At 44.9% G+C, this 15,509-nt stretch overlaps 7 non-coding genes and 1 pseudogene across 7 annotated transcripts; all 8 read right to left on the bottom strand.

The window, feature by feature from the left end:
- Positions 1–3,563: 3,563 nt before the first annotated feature.
- On the bottom strand, positions 3,564–3,754 carry LOC141176998 (U2 spliceosomal RNA). The gene has a single exon (XR_012253634.1). It is a non-coding gene; the product is annotated as a U2 spliceosomal RNA (small nuclear RNA).
- A 1,115-nt stretch (positions 3,755–4,869) lies between these two features.
- On the bottom strand, positions 4,870–5,060 carry LOC141176997 (U2 spliceosomal RNA). Its single transcript, XR_012253633.1, has one exon. It is a non-coding gene; the product is annotated as a U2 spliceosomal RNA (small nuclear RNA).
- A 1,115-nt stretch (positions 5,061–6,175) lies between these two features.
- LOC141176996 (U2 spliceosomal RNA) lies at positions 6,176–6,366 on the bottom strand. Its single transcript, XR_012253632.1, has one exon. It is a non-coding gene; the product is annotated as a U2 spliceosomal RNA (small nuclear RNA).
- A 1,115-nt stretch (positions 6,367–7,481) lies between these two features.
- On the bottom strand, positions 7,482–7,662 carry LOC141177749 (U2 spliceosomal RNA; annotated as a pseudogene).
- Positions 7,663–10,515: 2,853 nt separating this feature from the next.
- LOC141176995 (U2 spliceosomal RNA) lies at positions 10,516–10,706 on the bottom strand. The gene has a single exon (XR_012253631.1). It is a non-coding gene; the product is annotated as a U2 spliceosomal RNA (small nuclear RNA).
- Positions 10,707–11,821: 1,115 nt separating this feature from the next.
- On the bottom strand, positions 11,822–12,012 carry LOC141176994 (U2 spliceosomal RNA). Its single transcript, XR_012253630.1, has one exon. It is a non-coding gene; the product is annotated as a U2 spliceosomal RNA (small nuclear RNA).
- A 1,109-nt stretch (positions 12,013–13,121) lies between these two features.
- Positions 13,122–13,312, bottom strand: LOC141176991 (U2 spliceosomal RNA). The gene has a single exon (XR_012253628.1). It is a non-coding gene; the product is annotated as a U2 spliceosomal RNA (small nuclear RNA).
- Positions 13,313–14,427: 1,115 nt separating this feature from the next.
- Positions 14,428–14,618, bottom strand: LOC141176990 (U2 spliceosomal RNA). Its single transcript, XR_012253627.1, has one exon. It is a non-coding gene; the product is annotated as a U2 spliceosomal RNA (small nuclear RNA).
- Between the last annotated feature and the right edge of the window lie 891 nt (positions 14,619–15,509).

Raw genomic sequence — 15,509 nt, 5'->3', positions numbered from 1 at the left:
TTTAGCCTCCAAACTCCTCTTGCCTTGACAAGCCCAGGTAATTCTAACTCTGATAGCAACATCTTATGATCTGAAAAAATGTTTGGGATTAAGACAACAGATTTGACATTCACATATTGGGACATGAAAATAAAATCAATACGAGATTTAGAAGAAGAGTTCTCCCAAGTATAACCGGGATCATTACTACGGATCTCTTTCCAGGAGTCTCTAAGAAAAAAATCAGTTAACAAATCCTTTAGTTGTTTCTCTGTTTTGTCTTTTTTAGGAACGGTGGAACTCCCGCTTCTCCCTTCACCAGGCAAGACACAATTGAAATCCCCACAGAACATCAGAGGCGATGAACCAGGTAGGTAATATTGCACATCTTCAAACAACTGATGTCTCTCTTCCTTCACCGGAGAAGCATAAATGTTCAAAAGTCTAAAGTCCACACCTTTAAAACTAATATTTAAGAAAAGAGCACGTCCAGAAGAAATGTCCACAAAAGAGTTGATTTTAAAGTCATACGACCTAAACAGCACTCCAATGCCAGAGGAACGATTTTCATTATCTCCGGACCAGATAGAGGGCCCATGAGGCCAATCTTTTCTTAAATCTGCATAATTCATATCAAAGTCAATGTTACATTCTTGCAAACAAAAGACATCACAGTCCACTGTTGACAGGTAGGAAAACAAAGCAGCCCTTCTTGTAGAGCCCCTTATACTCCTCACATTGAGCGAGGCTACTTTAATTGATGAGGTCATGATAGGTTAGTTCAGGTCACACTACTGTCAGAATCAGACATAAAGCCCACCGATGTTAACGGGCTCTGCACTTCTGAGTCCGAAAAAGAAATGTTTATAGGGTCTGAAGGCCTTGGCTCCTCAGGAGGGGCAGCGGGAGCCATTGGCTTGTATTGCAGAAGACTTGGTTTTAATGGACACTTCTTGGAAGTCTCCCTGGCCACATTCTCATCAGACCTATCATCTGTTTTCCTTTTCCTACGAGTTTCCAGCTCCATTGCTTCTTCCTCCGAGCTAAATGTCCCGATTTCAGCAGAGGGACTCCCCTCCACCACCATATCACCCGGATCAGAATCAGCAGCCCAGTCCTTAGATGAAGCTTCCCTCCTCTCAGGACGGACAGGTTTCTCAGCTGGAGGTTTCTGCATAGACGTGGGCTTATGCGCAGCAGGAATAGGAGAACTGGCAGGTTTTCCCTGTGCAGCAGGCACTGAAGTGCTTGTGGACCCGCCTACAGGGGGTTGTGTTCGCACAGTAGATACAGGAGCACCGGTGGGACCCCCCTTAGCAGCAGGAGCAGGAGGGTTGGTTGGCTTCCTCTGTGCAGCAGGTGCAGACGTACCACCTGATGTACTAGCAGGCTTGGTCTGTGGAGCAGGTACTGGAGAGCTAGAAGACTGCCCCCGCGCTGTAGACGCACCCGCAGGAGCAGGAACAGCAGAGGGTTGCCTCTGCCCCCCGGGAGCAGATGGAGGCACACGGGCAGGTTGCTTTGCCAGCGTTTCAGCATAGGTTTCCGCCTTTTTCTTCAAAGGACACTCCCGGAAGGAGTGACCTGGGACCCGGCAGATGTTGCACACCATCTCATTGGTACAGTCCATTGTGGCATGTCCATGCTTGTAGCACTTCTTACAGATTGCCACCTCCTCCTTGCAGTTCTCATAAGTGTGACCGAAACACATGCATTTCCGGCAGAAGAGGGGCATGTCCGGGTAGAAGAGGCGCCCCCGCTCCCTACCGATCAGGAAACTTGACGGAGGATGACGCTGACCACCAATGCCATTTGGATCTTCACAAAATTTAACAAAAAATTTATGCTTTCCCGTCCAGAGGTTTTCCTCATTCATGACCTTGTGGGAATACCGCAGTTCTGGGAAATAGTTTTGAAGAAAGCAAATAATATTAACTAAGGGAACATGAGGGTTGCTCATCTGAACCACGAGCGGCTTCTCTCCACCGGAGTAAAGGATGACAAAGGTGAGTCCTTTAAGATCCTCATCTGAAAGGTGCAGGTGAATCTGGCGGAAGAGGTTCTGGCACGCATACTCCGACTCCAGAGTCAAAGTGAAGGAACCGGGGCGATCTTGAAGGGCCAGGATGTCTTCCCTCTTTACTCCTAGGATCTCCAGCAGCACTCTCCTCACGAAAAACTTCAAGGTCATCTTCTCCTTGGATGCATCGTCCACTTCGATCTTGAAAGAGTTCTTGATGCGAAGGTCACCAGCTCTGGCATAGCGCACTGCGGCCGCTACTGCTGATGCCATCTTCAAAAGGTAGATAGGGTCGATCGCCTTCTTGGTTTCTTTGCGTATCTGCCCCCTAAAGCAGCATGAGGCTTAAGACGGCTTTTACACCGCCGATGCCTCAAGGCCAAGGGCACGATTGGCTTAGAATCCTTCTGGCAAGATGTGGTATCTTAGCCAAAAGGCCGAGAAGCGATAACCAGAATTGGTTTCAAACTACGGAGCCACCCAAGGATCCTGAAAAGTCCATTTGTGGAGATGAGCTCCTGGACTCCCGTTAAGAAGACATGTTGTCAACCTCTAGATCCCTTACATGCCTGCACTTTTCGGCTTGCTGCTGCTGCAATCCACGCGTTTTAGATCTGCATAACTCCACCTCTTTAAACACAGCACCTTCACCCCCTGCTGTTCCCACCCGCCTCAACACCGTTGGAAGGGAGGAGAACCAATTAAGGCGGGGGGTGGGGTGGAATGAGCAGCTGTCTACCCTTAGCAGGAGGGCTCCTGATTACATACCTCTCCTGCTGCTGCTGCTGCTGGCTGTCCAGCAGCAGACTGAAGGTGGCTGCTGCTGTGCACAGGTATATAAAGGCTCAGAGCCTATTATGACACGCGCAGCCAGCGTTCCATTGCCACATTCCATCTACTGCAGGCAGGATACCTGGCTGGCTGAATGTCGCTGAGAAGCTCACAGAGACCGCCATAAGCAACAGTTTAACAGAATGCCACAGACTAATCAACCAAACTTTTTGGGTTGGGTTCTCTTTTATAGTCTGCAGGCATTAAATGAAAGAAGTCAGTGTCCCAGCAGAAGGAGACAACGTTTCAGAAAAGGCATTGTAGCAAACCAAAAAAGAAATTTTAAGCGCAGCAGAGTAACCAGCGCACATACCTGTTAGCTCAGGTGAGTTTAAAAGGCTGCTGTTGATAACAAGGGCATTTGCTAAATAGATGGTGTGTGTGCAACAATATACTGAAAGGTCAATTATATTGTGCAGCTTATCTCACCACCTGTAGTTATTTAGGTGAAAGCTCCAAAATGCTTGCCTAATATGTCTGTTTATCCAAAAGGAAGTAAAAAGGGAGAGCTAGAAAGATAGCATTGCATCACATTACATGGCAATGCAATGCACAGTTGCTGAAGTTGAACCAAAATGAGCTTGTAATCTGGCTTCTGCAACTTTGAACATGAAAAATCCAATGAGGAGAAGAAAAGCAAAGCCAAAGAGTCCATCCCAAAATCCGACAAACAAGCAAAATGAACAAAAAACATTGAATTCAATTCTTTCTGATTTTAGAAACTGCATTAAAGAAGGGGTGCACCGGTCCTGGAGATACTGCAATACCAGGTCAATGCGTGGAGTGGACAGAGCAAGCTCTTTTTCCATCTCCCTGTTCTAAAAATCCATTTAATATATGGTCCCCAGATAGGGGACGTATCAGATATTAAACTGATAAGAACAGATACTACACTTGATCTTAGCCAAAAGGCCGAGAAGCGATAACCAGAATTGGTTTCAAACTACGGAGCCACCCAAGGATCCTGAAAAGTCCATTTGTGGAGATGAGCTCCTGGACTCCCGTTAAGAAGACATGTTGTCAACCTCTAGATCCCTTACATGCCTGCACTTTTCGGCTTGCTGCTGCTGCAATCCACGCGTTTTAGATCTGCATAACTCCACCTCTTTAAACACAGCACCTTCACCCCCTGCTGTTCCCACCCGCCTCAACACCGTTGGAAGGGAGGAGAACCAATTAAGGCGGGGGGTGGGGTGGAACGAGCAGCTGTCTACCCTTAGCAGGAGGGCTCCTGATTACATACCTCTCCTGCTGCTGCTGCTGCTGGCTGTCCAGCAGCAGACTGAAGGTGGCTGCTGCTGTGCACAGGTATATAAAGGCTCAGAGCCTATTATGACACGCGCAGCCAGCGTTCCATTGCCACATTCCATCTACTGCAGGCAGGATACCTGGCTGGCTGAATGTCGCTGAGAAGCTCACAGAGACCGCCATAAGCAACAGTTTAACAGAATGCCACAGACTAATCAACCAAACTTTTTGGGTTGGGTTCTCTTTTATAGTCTGCAGGCATTAAATGAAAGAAGTCAGTGTTCCAGCAGAAGGAGACAACGTTTCAGAAAAGGCATTGTAGCAAACCAAAAAAGAAATTTTAAGCGCAGCAGAGTAACCAGCGCACATACCTGTTAGCTCAGGTGAGTTTAAAAGGCTGCTGTTGATAACAAGGGCATTTGCTAAATAGATGGTGTGTGTGCAACAATATACTGAAAGGTCAATTATATTGTGCAGCTTATCTCACCACCTGTAGTTATTTAGGTGAAAGCTCCAAAATGCTTGCCTAATATGTCTGTTTATCCAAAAGGAAGTAAAAAGGGAGAGCTAGAAAGATAGCATTGCATCACATTACATGGCAATGCAATGCACAGTTGCTGAAGTTGAACCAAAATGAGCTTGTAATCTGGCTTCTGCAACTTTTAACATGAAAAATCCAATGAGGAGAAGAAAAGCAAAGCCAAAGAGTCCATCCCAAAATCCGACAAACAAGCAAAATGAACAAAAAACATTGAATTCAATTCTTTCTGATTTTAGAAACTGCATTAAAGAAGGGGTGCACCGGTCCTGGAGATACTGCAATACCAGGTCAATGCGTGGAGTGGACAGAGCAAGCTCTTTTTCCATCTCCCTGTTCTAAAAATCCATTTAATATATGGTCCCCAGATAGGGGACGTATCAGATATTAAACTGATAAGAACAGATACTACACTTGATCTTAGCCAAAAGGCCGAGAAGCGATAACCAGAATTGGTTTCAAACTACGGAGCCACCCAAGGATCCTGAAAAGTCCATTTGTGGAGATGAGCTCCTGGACTCCCGTTAAGAAGACATGTTGTCAACCTCTAGATCCCTTACATGCCTGCACTTTTCGGCTTGCTGCTGCTGCAATCCACGCGTTTTAGATCTGCATAACTCCACCTCTTTAAACACAGCACCTTCACCCCCTGCTGTTCCCACCCGCCTCAACACCGTTGGAAGGGAGGAGAACCAATTAAGGCGGGGGGTGGGGTGGAACGAGCAGCTGTCTACCCTTAGCAGGAGGGCTCCTGATTACATACCTCTCCTGCTGCTGCTGCTGCTGGCTGTCCAGCAGCAGACTGAAGGTGGCTGCTGCTGTGCACAGGTATATAAAGGCTCAGAGCCTATTATGACACGCGCAGCCAGCGTTCCATTGCCACATTCCATCTACTGCAGGCAGGATACCTGGCTGGCTGAATGTCGCTGAGAAGCTCACAGAGACCGCCATAAGCAACAGTTTAACAGAATGCCACAGACTAATCAACCAAACTTTTTGGGTTGGGTTCTCTTTTATAGTCTGCAGGCATTAAATGAAAGAAGTCAGTGTTCCAGCAGAAGGAGACAACGTTTCAGAAAAGGCATTGTAGCAAACCAAAAAAGAAATTTTAAGCGCAGCAGAGTAACCAGCGCACATACCTGTTAGCTCAGGTGAGTTTAAAAGGCTGCTGTTGATAACAAGGGCATTTGCTAAATAGATGGTGTGTGTGCAACAATATACTGAAAGGTCAATTATATTGTGCAGCTTATCTCACCACCTGTAGTTATTTAGGTGAAAGCTCCAAAATGCTTGCCTAATATGTCTGTTTATCCAAAAGGAAGTAAAAAGGGAGAGCTAGAAAGATAGCATTGCATCACATTACATGGCAATGCAATGCACAGTTGCTGAAGTTGAACCAAAATGAGCTTGTAATCTGGCTTCTGCAACTTTGAACATGAAAAATCCAATGAGGAGAAGAAAAGCAAAGCCAAAGAGTCCATCCCAAAATCCGACAAACAAGCAAAATGAACAAAAAACATTGAATTCAATTCTTTCTGATTTTAGAAACTGCATTAAAGAAGGGGTGCACCGGTCCTGGAGATACTGCAATACCAGGTCAATGCGTGGAGTGGACAGAGCAAGCTCTTTTTCCATCTCCCTGTTCTAAAAATCCATTTAATATATGGTCCCCAGATAGGGGACGTATCAGATATTAAACTGATAAGAACAGATACTACACTTGATCTTAGCCAAAAGGCCGAGAAGCGATAACCAGAATTGGTTTCAAACTACGGAGCCACCCAAGGATCCTGAAAAGTCCATTTGTGGAGATGAGCTCCTGGACTCCCGTTAAGAAGACATGTTGTCAACCTCTAGATCCCTTACATGCCTGCACTTTTCGGCTTGCTGCTGCTGCAATCCACGCGTTTTAGATCTGCATAACTCCACCTCTTTAAACACAGCACCTTCACCCCCTGCTGTTCCCACCCGCCTCAACACCGTTGGAAGGGAGGAGAACCAATTAAGGCGGGGGGTGGGGTGGAACGAGCAGCTGTCTACCCTTAGCAGGAGGGCTCCTGATTACATACCTCTCCTGCTGCTGCTGCTGCTGGCTGTCCAGCAGCAGACTGAAGGTGGCTGCTGCTGTGCACAGGTATATAAAGGCTCAGAGCCTATTATGACACGCGCAGCCAGCGTTCCATTGCCACATTCCATCTACTGCAGGCAGGATACCTGGCTGGCTGAATGTCGCTGAGAAGCTCACAGAGACCGCCATAAGCAACAGTTTAACAGAATGCCACAGACTAATCAACCAAACTTTTTGGGTTGGGTTCTCTTTTATAGTCTGCAGGCATTAAATGAAAGAAGTCAGTGTTCCAGCAGAAGGAGACAACGTTTCAGAAAAGGCATTGTAGCAAACCAAAAAAGAAATTTTAAGCGCAGCAGAGTAACCAGCGCACATACCTGTTAGCTCAGGTGAGTTTAAAAGGCTGCTGTTGATAACAAGGGCATTTGCTAAATAGATGGTGTGTGTGCAACAATATACTGAAAGGTCAATTATATTGTGCAGCTTATCTCACCACCTGTAGTTATTTAGGTGAAAGCTCCAAAATGCTTGCCTAATATGTCTGTTTATCCAAAAGGAAGTAAAAAGGGAGAGCTAGAAAGATAGCATTGCATCACATTACATGGCAATGCAATGCACAGTTGCTGAAGTTGAACCAAAATGAGCTTGTAATCTGGCTTCTGCAACTTTGAACATGAAAAATCCAATGAGGAGAAGAAAAGCAAAGCCAAAGAGTCCATCCCAAAATCCGACAAACAAGCAAAATGAACAAAAAACATTGAATTCAATTCTTTCTGATTTTAGAAACTGCATTAAAGAAGGGGTGCACCGGTCCTGGAGATACTGCAATACCAGGTCAATGCGTGGAGTGGACAGAGCAAGCTCTTTTTCCATCTCCCTGTTCTAAAAATCCATTTAATATATGGTCCCCAGATAGGGGACGTATCAGATATTAAACTGATAAGAACAGATTTTTTTTTTTTTTTTTTTAAAACCTATTCAGGTTAAAATTAAAGTCCACTCCACAGTCCTCTTCTCCCCAAAGGGAGACAAGACGTGGACTCCAACTTAAATCATCATCAGGTTTTGGTACTTTTAATGTCAGAAAAAAAAATTACAAAAATACAACAATACTTACAAAGAAAGAAATGTTTCAGAACCTGAATGGATACCAAAAAAATAAAAATTAAATTATAACTGTATTAACAACAGTAATAACATCAAGTAAAATACTTGTAACCATTATCAAAAGCATGAACCCCAACCCAACTCAGAACCTTAAGGGACAAATCTTCAACCCTTGATGCTGAAAAAACTTGTTTCGATACACCATCTGGTATTCTATATTTCACACAAAAAACATTTTTATCTCTTATTAGTTCTTTCCTAACATTCTCTATAAGATAGTCCAAACGTTTCTCATCATACAACTTACGGTACAACCGGTTAAAATATTCTGCATTCTTTATAAACATAGGTTGTTGAAAAACAACTATATTTTCTTCCATTGCCACCTCCACTTCCTGTTCCTTTCTCTTTTCTTGCTTTTTAACCTTACCACGGCCAGTTCCCTGACTTACACCTCCCATTTCACTCTCTACCCTATCCCCCCAATCTACTCTTGTTTTCTCCATCTCCCTCTGCACTCCTACAGGTTTGCTTTCTTTTCCCTTTACCACCAACACCTTTTCTACACTTTCCTCCTTTCTCTCTACCAAAACCTTTTTAACCACTACCTCCTTCTCTTTATTTCTTTTCCTCTTTGGGCAATTCTTAAAAACATGCGTATCTTCCTGACACAAGTTGCACTTCCTCCGATCTTTACAATCCTTTGACTCATGATCACCTTTTTTGCAAAAACCACATACACCACCCGAACAATTTTCCTTTCCATGCCCGTATTGACGACAAACTCGACAAAAAGTGGGTATACCACTGAAAAAAATATCACCATTTATATTACCCAACTTAAACCTAGCTGGGGGAAGCAACACAGTCCCCTGCTCATCTTCTTTGAAACGGACCAAAAATTTCCACTTCGAAGTCCAAAAACCAAATTCATTATAAATCTTCCCTTTTGGTGTTACTGACAAACAAAAAAACTCCAAAAATGTAAGAACATCCTCTTCGTCCACCAATGGAGAGTACATTTTAACAATGATCCATTTATCTCTAACGGGGAAGTGTGGCATTACACTTATCCCCTCCATTCTTTTATCCTGGCTTGCAGTCATTTTCCTTAGATATCCTTCAAAAAAAACTTTGTCAACAAAAACTATATCATAAACACCCCTCCTGGGGTAGTCCATTATCGCCAACACTTCTTCTGTCTTCAAACCAAAAAGATCCACAAGAACTTGACTCATCACATACCTAAAATCCTTTTGATCTCGAAAGTTCTCCTGAACAACCAAACGAATAGAATTCTGCACCTTAGCGAATTCAGGCACATGATCTTCCTCTCCTTCATGTGATGCTGCAGACATCTTCTTCACAAACAGGTTCTCCTCTTCTCAATAGAAACCTTCAACACCGAAGTGCCAGGTAGATGATCGCCTCCCGTTGCCCGGGGACTAATCCGACTCCCTAATAGCAGCAGGGAGGTGAAGCCCTGCTGAAAAACAGAGCGATCCCCCCAGGCCAAGGAGCCGGGTACCCCGAGCACCTCTCAGCCAAGACCAAGGCAGCAGCCGCTAGATCACTGCACTTGATCTTAGCCAAAAGGCCGAGAAGCGATAACCAGAATTGGTTTCAAACTACGGAGCCACCCAAGGATCCTGAAAAGTCCATTTGTGGAGATGAGCTCCTGGACTCCCGTTAAGAAGACATGTTGTCAACCTCTAGATCCCTTACATGCCTGCACTTTTCGGCTTGCTGCTGCTGCAATCCACGCGTTTTAGATCTGCATAACTCCACCTCTTTAAACACAGCACCTTCACCCCCTGCTGTTCCCACCCGCCTCAACACCGTTGGAAGGGAGGAGAACCAATTAAGGCGGGGGGTGGGGTGGAAGGAGCAGCTGTCTACCCTTAGCAGGAGGGCTCCTGATTACATACCTCTCCTGCTGCTGCTGCTGCTGGCTGTCCAGCAGCAGACTGAAGGTGGCTGCTGCTGTGCACAGGTATATAAAGGCTCAGAGCCTATTATGACACGCGCAGCCAGCGTTCCATTGCCACATTCCATCTACTGCAGGCAGGATACCTGGCTGGCTGAATGTCGCTGAGAAGCTCACAGAGACCGCCATAAGCAACAGTTTAACAGAATGCCACAGACTAATCAACCAAACTTTTTGGGTTGGGTTCTCTTTTATAGTCTGCAGGCATTAAATGAAAGAAGTCAGTGTTCCAGCAGAAGGAGACAACGTTTCAGAAAAGGCATTGTAGCAAACCAAAAAAGAAATTTTAAGCGCAGCAGAGTAACCAGCGCACATACCTGTTAGCTCAGGTGAGTTTAAAAGGCTGCTGTTGATAACAAGGGCATTTGCTAAATAGATGGTGTGTGTGCAACAATATACTGAAAGGTCAATTATATTGTGCAGCTTATCTCACCACCTGTAGTTATTTAGGTGAAAGCTCCAAAATGCTTGCCTAATATGTCTGTTTATCCAAAAGGAAGTAAAAAGGGAGAGCTAGAAAGATAGCATTGCATCACATTACATGGCAATGCAATGCACAGTTGCTGAAGTTGAACCAAAATGAGCTTGTAATCTGGCTTCTGCAACTTTGAACATGAAAAATCCAATGAGGAGAAGAAAAGCAAAGCCAAAGAGTCCATCCCAAAATCCGACAAACAAGCAAAATGAACAAAAAACATTGAATTCAATTCTTTCTGATTTTAGAAACTGCATTAAAGAAGGGGTGCACCGGTCCTGGAGATACTGCAATACCAGGTCAATGCGTGGAGTGGACAGAGCAAGCTCTTTTTCCATCTCCCTGTTCTAAAAATCCATTTAATATATGGTCCCCAGATAGGGGACGTATCAGATATTAAACTGATAAGAACAGATACTACACTTGATCTTAGCCAAAAGGCCGAGAAGCGATAACCAGAATTGGTTTCAAACTACGGAGCCACCCAAGGATCCTGAAAAGTCCATTTGTGGAGATGAGCTCCTGGACTCCCGTTAAGAAGACATGTTGTCAACCTCTAGATCCCTTACATGCCTGCACTTTTCGGCTTGCTGCTGCTGCAATCCACGCGTTTTAGATCTGCATAACTCCACCTCTTTAAACACAGCACCTTCACCCCCTGCTGTTCCCACCCGCCTCAACACCGTTGGAAGGGAGGAGAACCAATTAAGGCGGGGGGTGGGGTGGAACGAGCAGCTGTCTACCCTTAGCAGGAGGGCTCCTGATTACATACCTCTCCTGCTGCTGCTGCTGCTGGCTGTCCAGCAGCAGACTGAAGGTGGCTGCTGCTGTGCACAGGTATATAAAGGCTCAGAGCCTATTATGACACGCGCAGCCAGCGTTCCATTGCCACATTCCATCTACTGCAGGCAGGATACCTGGCTGGCTGAATGTCGCTGAGAAGCTCACAGAGACCGCCATAAGCAACAGTTTAACAGAATGCCACAGACTAATCAACCAAACTTTTTGGGTTGGGTTCTCTTTTATAGTCTGCAGGCATTAAATGAAAGAAGTCAGTGTTCCAGCAGAAGGAGACAACGTTTCAGAAAAGGCATTGTAGCAAACCAAAAAAGAAATTTTAAGCGCAGCAGAGTAACCAGCGCACATACCTGTTAGCTCAGGTGAGTTTAAAAGGCTGCTGTTGATAACAAGGGCATTTGCTAAATAGATGGTGTGTGTGCAACAATATACTGAAAGGTCAATTATATTGTGCAGCTTATCTCACCACCTGTAGTTATTTAGGTGAAAGCTCCAAAATGCTTGCCTAATATGTCTGTTTATCCAAAAGGAAGTAAAAAGGGAGAGCTAGAAAGATAGCATTGCATCACATTACATGGCAATGCAATGCACAGTTGCTGAAGTTGAACCAAAATGAGCTTGTAATCTGGCTTCTGCAACTTTGAACATGAAAAATCCAATGAGGAGAAGAAAAGCAAAGCCAAAGAGTCCATCCCAAAATCCGACAAACAAGCAAAATGAACAAAAAACATTGAATTCAATTCTTTCTGATTTTAGAAACTGCATTAAAGAAGGGGTGCACCGGTCCTGGAGATACTGCAATACCAGGTCAATGCGTGGAGTGGACAGAGCAAGCTCTTTTTCCATCTCCCTGTTCTAAAAATCCATTTAATATATGGTCCCCAGATAGGGGACGTATCAGATATTAAACTGATAAGAACAGATACTACACTTGATCTTAGCCAAAAGGCCGAGAAGCGATAACCAGAATTGGTTTCAAACTACGGAGCCACCCAAGGATCCTGAAAAGTCCATTTGTGGAGATGAGCTCCTTGACTCCCGTTAAGAAGACATGTTGTCAACCTCTAGATCCCTTACATGCCTGCACTTTTCGGCTTGCTGCTGCTGCAATCCACGCGTTTTAGATCTGCATAACTCCACCTCTTTAAACACAGCACCTTCACCCCCTGCTGTTCCCACCCGCCTCAACACCGTTGGAAGGGAGGAGAACCAATTAAGGCGGGGGGTGGGGTGGAACGAGCAGCTGTCTACCCTTAGCAGGAGGGCTCCTGATTACATACCTCTCCTGCTGCTGCTGGCTGTCCAGCAGCAGACTGAAGGTGGCTGCTGCTGTGCACAGGTATATAAAGGCTCAGAGCCTATTATGACACGCGCAGCCAGCGTTCCATTGCCACATTCCATCTACTGCAGGCAGGATACCTGGCTGGCTGAATGTCGCTGAGAAGCTCACAGAGACCGCCATAAGCAACAGTTTAACAGAATGCCACAGACTAATCAACCAAACTTTTTGGGTTGGGTTCTCTTTTATAGTCTGCAGGCATTAAATGAAAGAAGTCAGTGTTCCAGCAGAAGGAGACAACGTTTCAGAAAAGGCATTGTAGCAAACCAAAAAAGAAATTTTAAGCGCAGCAGAGTAACCAGCGCACATACCTGTTAGCTCAGGTGAGTTTAAAAGCCTGCTGTTGATAACAAGGGCATTTGCTAAATAGATGGTGTGTGTGCAACAATATACTGAAAGGTCAATTATATTGTGCAGCTTATCTCACCACCTGTAGTTATTTAGGTGAAAGCTCCAAAATGCTTGCCTAATATGTCTGTTTATCCAAAAGGAAGTAAAAAGGGAGAGCTAGAAAGATAGCATTGCATCACATTACATGGCAATGCAATGCACAGTTGCTGAAGTTGAACCAAAATGAGCTTGTAATCTGGCTTCTGCAACTTTGAACATGAAAAATCCAATGAGGAGAAGAAAAGCAAAGCCAAAGAGTCCATCCCAAAATCCGACAAACAAGCAAAATGAACAAAAAACATTGAATTCAATTCTTTCTGATTTTAGAAACTGCATTAAAGAAGGGGTGCACCGGTCCTGGAGATACTGCAATACCAGGTCAATGCGTGGAGTGGACAGAGCAAGCTCTTTTTCCATCTCCCTGTTCTAAAAATCCATTTAATATATGGTCCCCAGATAGGGGACGTATCAGATATTAAACTGATAAGAACAGATACTACACTTGATCTTAGCCAAAAGGCCGAGAAGCGATAACCAGAATTGGTTTCAAACTACGGAGCCACCCAAGGATCCTGAAAAGTCCATTTGTGGAGATGAGCTCCTGGACTCCCGTTAAGAAGACATGTTGTCAACCTCTAGATCCCTTACATGCCTGCACTTTTCGGCTTGCTGCTGCTGCAATCCACGCGTTTTAGATCTGCATAACTCCACCTCTTTAAACACAGCACCTTCACCCCCTGCTGTTCCCACCCGCCTCAACACCGTTGGAAGGGAGGAGAACCAATTAAGGCGGGGGGTGGGGTGGAACGAGCAGCTGTCTACCCTTAGCAGGAGGGCTCCTGATTACATACCTCTCCTGCTGCTGCTGCTGCTGGCTGTCCAGCAGCAGACTGAAGGTGGCTGCTGCTGTGCACAGGTATATAAAGGCTCAGAGCCTATTATGACACGCGCAGCCAGCGTTCCATTGCCACATTCCATCTACTGCAGGCAGGATACCTGGCTGGCTGAATGTCGCTGAGAAGCTCACAGAGACCGCCATAAGCAACAGTTTAACAGAATGCCACAGACTAATCAACCAAACTTTTTGGGTTGGGTTCTCTTTTATAGTCTGCAGGCATTAAATGAAAGAAGTCAGTGTTCCAGCAGAAGGAGACAACGTTTCAGAAAAGGCATTGTAGCAAACCAAAAAAGAAATTTTAAGCGCAGCAGAGTAACCAGCGCACATACCTGTTAGCTCAGGTGAGTTTAAAAGGCTGCTGTTGATAACAAGGGCATTTGCTAAATAGATGGTGTGTGTGCAACAATATACTGAAAGGTCAATTATATTGTGCAGCTTATCTCACCACCTGTAGTTATTTAGGTGAAAGCTCCAAAATGCTTGCCTAATATGTCTGTTTATCCAAAAGGAAGTAAAAAGGGAGAGCTAGAAAGATAGCATTGCATCACATTACATGGCAATGCAATGCACAGCTGCTGAAGTTGAACCAAAATGAGCTTGTAATCTGGCTTCTGCAACTTTGAACATGAAAAATCCAATGAGGAGAAGAAAAGCAAAGCCAAAGAGTCCATCCCAAAATCCGACAAACAAGCAAAATGAACAAAAAACATTGAATTCAATTCTTTCTGATTTTAGAAACTGCATTAAAGAAGGGGTGCACCGGTCCTGGAGATACTGCAATACCAGGTCAATGCGTGGAGTGGACAGAGCAAGCTCTTTTTCCATCTCCCTGTTCTAAAAATCCATTTAATATATGGTCCCCAGATAGGGGACGTATCAGATATTAAACTGATAAGAACAGATACTACACTTGATCTTAGCCAAAAGGCCGAGAAGCGATAACCAGAATTGGTTTCAAACTACGGAGCCACCCAAGGATCCTGAAAAGTCCATTTGTGGAGATGAGCTCCTGGACTCCCGTTAAGAAGACATGTTGTCAACCTCTAGATCCCTTACATGCCTGCACTTTTCGGCTTGCTGCTGCTGCAATCCACGCGTTTTAGATCTGCATAACTCCACCTCTTTAAACACAGCACCTTCACCCCCTGCTGTTCCCACCCGCCTCAACACCGTTGGAAAGGAGGAGAACCAATTAAGGCGGGGGGTGGGGTGGAACGAGCAGCTGTCTACCCTTAGCAGGAGGGCTCCTGATTACATACCTCTCCTGCTGCTGCTGCTGCTGGCTGTCCAGCAGCAGACTGAAGGTGGCTGCTGCTGTGCACAGGTATATAAAGGCTCAGAGCCTATTATGACACGCGCAGCCAGCGTTCCATTGCCACATTCCATCTACTGCAGGCAGGATACCTGGCTGGCTGAATGTCGCTGAGAAGCTCACAGAGACCGCCATAAGCAACAGTTTAACAGAATGCCACAGACTAATCAACCAAACTTTTTGGGTTGGGTTCTCTTTTATAGTCTGCAGGCATTAAATGAAAGAAGTCAGTGTTCCAGCAGAAGGAGACAACGTTTCAGAAAAGGCATTGTAGCAAACCAAAAAAGAAATTTTAAGCACAGCAGAGTAACCAGCGCACATACCTGTTAGCTCAGGTGAGTTTAAAAGGCTGCTGTTGATAACAAGGGCATTTGCTAAATAGATGGTGTGTGTGCAACAATATACTGAAAGGTCAATTATATTGTGCAGCTTATCTCACCACCTGTAGTTATTTAGGTGAAAGCTCCAAAATGCTTGCCTAATATGTCTGTTTATCCAAAAGGAAGTAAAAAGGGAGAG

Source organism: Phyllobates terribilis, unplaced genomic scaffold (genome assembly GCF_046119375.1).
Source record: "Phyllobates terribilis strain yellow unplaced genomic scaffold, ASM4611937v1 Scaffold_27__1_contigs__length_16484149, whole genome shotgun sequence".
Classification (NCBI taxonomy): Eukaryota; Metazoa; Chordata; class Amphibia; order Anura; family Dendrobatidae; genus Phyllobates; species Phyllobates terribilis.
The sequence above is the reverse complement of the archived record's forward strand: the minus strand, read 5'-3'. Positions and strand labels throughout refer to the sequence as shown.